A 5,213-nucleotide genomic window follows, 5' to 3' on the forward strand; every position below is an offset into this window, starting at 1 on the left:
TACGCAACAGAGCGGAACGGCAGTCACAGCATTTGACCTTACCAAGAATGTACAAAGTCACATGGGCAGTTTGGCCTGAGCACGGGCACTAAAGTTAGAGACATTTAAAGCTGAACGACTTCAATTTATTAAATGCAGAATCGTAAAATCATCAAATCTTACAGCACAGAAGGAGGCCATTTGGCCAGTCGTGCCTGTGTCAGCTCTTTGAAAGAGCTGTCCAATTAAGTCCCACACCCCAGCTTTTACCCCATACCCCTGCAAAGTAGTTCTTTTCAAGTACACTCTTCATGTGTCAGCTGTGGGTTGCACACTCGCCTCTGAGTCAGAAGGTTGTGGGTTCAAGTCCCACTCCAAGGACTCGAGCACATAAATCTAGGCTGACACTGAGGAAGCACTGCACTGTCGGAGGTGCTGTCTTTTGGATGAGACGCTAAACCAAGGCCCTCTCAGGTGGATGTAAAAGATCCCATGGCATTATTTCAAAGGTGAGCAGGGGAGTTATCCCCGATATCCTGGCCAATATTTATCCCTCAATCAACATAACAAAGAAACAGTTTATCTGGCCATTATCACATTGCTGTGTGTGGGAGCTTGCTGTGCACAAGTCGGCTGTTGCGTTTCCCACATTACAACAGTGACTGCACTCCAAAAGTACTTCATTGGCTATAAAGCGCTTTGAGACATCTGGTGGTCGTGAAAGGCGCTATATAAATGCAAGTCTTTTAACATGTCCAATTACCTTTTGAAAGTTCCTGTGAAATTGGATTGCACCACCCGTTCAGGTAGTGAGTTCCAGATACTAACAACCCTCTGTGTGGAAAGAATTCGCCTCATCTCCCTTAGCTGGTTATTTTGCCAATTATCTTTAATCAGTGCCCTCTGACTACCAACTCTCCTGCCAGTGGAAACAGTTTCTCCTTATTTATACTTGCAATGAATTACAGGAGTGTGGGAGTGCACCACTTCCCGACCAGCACGTGGTGCTGCTGTGCTGTAAAACTGTTATACTGGATAATCCAGTACCTGGTCGTTGCAATACAAAAAGCAGAAAACCCTGAAACACTCAACAGGTCAGGTTACATCTGTGGAGAGAGAAACAGAGTTAATATTTCAGTCCGATGAACTTTCATCAGAACTGGATGATGTTAGAGATGAACAGCTTTTAAGCAAATACAAACCCAGGAAAAAGATAGGGTGGGGAACAACACTAGAACTAAAAGGTGGTCTCTGATAGGGAGGAGGGCAGGAGTGTCAATGAAAAAAGTGATGTCAGTGCAAAGCAAAATGAGGTGATCTCCTTAGAGCAGAAAAGATTGAGAGGAGATTTGATAGAGGTGTTCAAAATCATGAGGGGTCTGGACAGAGTAGATCGAGAGGAACTGTTCCCATTGATGGAAGGGTCGAGAACCAGAGGACACAGATTTAAGGTGAGTGGCAAAAGAACCAAAGGCGACATGAGGAAAAACTTTTTACGCAGTGTGTGGTTAGGATCTAGAATGCACTGCCTGAAAGGGTGGTGGAGGCAGACTCAATCATTGCTTTCAAAAGCGAGTTGGACAAGTACCTGAAGGAAATAAAATTGCAGGGCTACGGGGAAAGGACGGGGATTGGGACTAGCTGAGGTGCTATTGCAGAAAGCCGACACGGGCTCGATGGGCCGAATGGCCTACTTGCGTGCTGTAACTAATATGTCCTTACTATACAGTATAAATGCACACGAGGCCCATACTTGAGAGAAGGTCACTCTGTGACCAGTGACCTTTATTCGCCAGCACTTAAGTGATGAAGGTGGGTGGAGCTTCCCCTTTTATACCTGAAAGTCCAGGTTAGGAGTGTCTCCCACAAGTTCACCACCTAGTGGTCAATGTTCTCACGGTGTACAACTTAGGTCAGTTTATACATGGGTTACAATGACAGTTGAATACATGACATCACCTCCCCCTCAAAGTCTTATTGGGATCACAGGTTAAGTCTCTCTGGTGGTTTACGCTCCCTTGTAGAGCGCCTGAGTTGGGGCTCCGGTTGTTGGGTGCTGGCCTGAGTGTCTGCTGTTTGTGGTGCCTCAGGCCTGTCCGGACTGCCCACAGTAACTGGGCTCTCCTTCACTTGGTCCCGGTGTTCGGTCACCTGTGGTGGAATAAACTCTACGTCGTGTTCTTCCTCTGCTTCTTCTGTGGGGTTGCTGAACCTCCTTTTTATTTGATCCAAGTGTTTGCAGCAGATTTGTCCATTGGTAAGCTTAACTACCAGAATCCTATTCCCCTCTTTGGCAACCATAGTGCCTGCGAGCCATTTGGGCCCTGCAGCGTAGTTGAGGACAAAGACAGGGTCATTGACATCAATACATCATGCCCTCGCATTCCCGTCATGGTAGTCACATCGTGACTGGCGCCTGCTCTCAACAATTTCTTTCATGGTGGGGTGTGTGGTGTCCCTGCACCGTACTACAAACTCACACGAGGCAGGTACTGCAGACACAGTCACTACGTGACCTTAACCTTTATTATCAGGATCAAGGAGCATTGACCCTGGGTGGGACCTCCCCTTTTATACCTGGAAACCCAGGTGAGGAGTGTCTCCCATAAGTTCACTCCCTGTGGTCAGGGTGTGCATTTCTAGGGTATAAGTACAGTGTACAGGAGTTGCATAAAGGTTACAGTTACATGAAGATTACAGTTGCATGATGGTTACATACATGACATCACCTCCCCCCTTACATCTTTTTGTGTGAAAGGTTAAATCTTTCAGGTGGTCGACGCTCTCTCGTGGAGCGCCGCAGTAGTGGCTCTGGTGGCTGAGCCTCGGCATGTGTTTCTGTCACCTGAGGTGATTCCGGCCTGTCCGGGCTGGCCGCAGGGACTGTGCATGCTGTGGATTGTCCTTGTTGCTCGGCCACTGGCAGTGGTGTGGGTGACATCTCATGCTCTTCTTCAGGTTCCTCCGTGTCTCTGCTGAACCTTTTCTTTACTTGGTCCAAGTGTTTGCGGCATATCTGCCCATTGTTTAGTCTGACCACTATGACCCTATTCCCTTCTTTGCCAATTACTGTGGCCTCAAGCCAATTGGGTCCCAAAGCAAGGTTAAGAACAAATACTGGGTCATCCATTTCTATACACCTCCCCCTTGAGTTTCGGTCATGGAGCTCGATTTGGGACTGGCGCTTGCCCTCAACAATGTCTGCCAGGGCTGGGTGAATGAGGAACAGCCGCGTTTTAAGCGTGCGTTTCATGAGGAGTTCCGCTGGCGGGACTCCCGTGAGCGAGTGCAGGTGGGACCTGTAGGCCAGCAGGTGGCGCGATAGGCGGTACTGGAGGGAGGGTCCTTGGATGCGTAGCATCCCCTGTTTTATGACTTGAACCGCATGTTCCGCCTGGTCATTGGAAGCCGGCTTGAACGGCGCTGTCCGGACGTGTTTGATACCATTGCCCGACATAAACTCCTGGAATTCATGGCTGGTGAAACAAGGGCCATTGTCGCTGACCAGGATGTCCGGCAAGCCCTGGGTCGTGAAAACCGTACGCAGACTCTCCACAGTGATGGATGTCGTGCCGAGTTTAATATGATGCACTCGATCCATTTCGAGTATGCATCGACAACGATCAGGAACATTTTCCCCATGAATGGGCCCGCATAGTCAACGTGAATACGTGACCATGGCCTGGTGGGCCAGGGCCACGGGCTGAGTGGGACCTCCCTGGGGGCATTGCCCAGCTGGGCACATGTCGTGCACCTGTGAACCCAGTGTTCCAAGTCTGAATCAATCCCCGGCCACCATACATGTGACCGGGCAATGGCCTCCATTAACACAATGCCAGGGTGCTCGCTGTGGAGTTCCCTAATGAACGCTTCCCTGCTTTTCTGGGGCATGACTACCCGGCTGCCCCATAGCAGGCAGCCGGCTTGGATGGAGAGCTCATCCATCTGTCTCTGAAATGGTCTGACCTCCTCGGGGCACACCTTGTGTGCGAGTGCCCAATCCCCAGTCAGGACACATTTCTTTATCATGGATAGGAGTGGGTCCCTGTTGGTCCAGGGTTTGATCTGGCGGGCTGTGATGGGGGAGCCTGTGGTGTCAAAAGTCTCAACGGCCATGACCATCTCAGCGCTTTGCTCCACTGCCCCCTCGGCGGTGGCCAGTGGGAGCCTGCTGAACGCGTCAGCACAATTTTCGATGCCTGGCCGGTGCCGTACGGTGTAGTCATACGCAGCCAGCGTGAGAGCCCATCGCTGTATGCGAGCTGACGCATTGGTATTGACAGCCTTGCTGTCGGACAACAGGGATGTTAACGGCTTGTGGTCCGTCTCTAGCTCGAACCGTCTACCGAAAAGGTACTGGTGCATCTTTTTCACATCGTAAACACAAAGTGCTTCCTTTTCGACCATGCCGTATCCACGCTCTGCCTGGGAGAGTGACCTGGAGGCATAAGCCACCGATTGGAGTCGGCCGTCGTCTTTACCCTGCTGCAACACACACGCAACCCCGTAGGACGAGGCATCGCACGTTAAAACCAGATTTTTACAAGGGTCATACAAAGTCAACAGTTTGTTAGAACACAGCAGGTTCCTCGCCTTATTGAAAGCCCGTTCTTGACAGTCCCCCCAAAGCCATTCACAACCTTTACTCAGGAGCATGTGTAACGGCGCCAACAATGTGCTTAAATTTGGTAGAAAGTTCCCGAAATAGTTCGAAAGTCCCAGGAATGATTGCAACTCCGACGTGTTGCCGGGCCTGGGCACCTGGCGGATCGCCTCCATTTTTGATTCAATGGGCTGGATCCCGTCTGCGACAACCCTCCTGCCCAAAAACTCGACCTCTGGGGCCAAAAACACACACTTGGCCTTTTTCAGCCGCAAGCTTCGTGAACAGCTTGCCACCTGCCAGCGTGGCAAAAAGGTCCTCCGCTCTTGGGAGCGGGTATTGGTCTTGCAACGACACTCGGTTGATGGTGGCTTTGTAGTCGCCACAAATCCTGACCGAGCCATCTGCTTTAAGGACAGCAACGATGGGACTTGCCCAGTCACTGAATTCAACGGCCGAACTTATGCCCTCTCTGAGCAGCCTGTCCAATTCACTTTCAATTTTCTCACGCATCACATACGGCACCGCTCTGGCTTTGTGGTGCACTGGTCTGGTGTCCGGAGTGATGCGTATCACTACTTTAGTACCCCTGAACGTTCCAACACCGGGTTGAAACAGTGACCCGAATTTT

Source organism: Pristiophorus japonicus, chromosome 11, assembly GCF_044704955.1.
Source record: "Pristiophorus japonicus isolate sPriJap1 chromosome 11, sPriJap1.hap1, whole genome shotgun sequence".
NCBI classification, from domain to species: Eukaryota; Metazoa; Chordata; class Chondrichthyes; family Pristiophoridae; genus Pristiophorus; species Pristiophorus japonicus.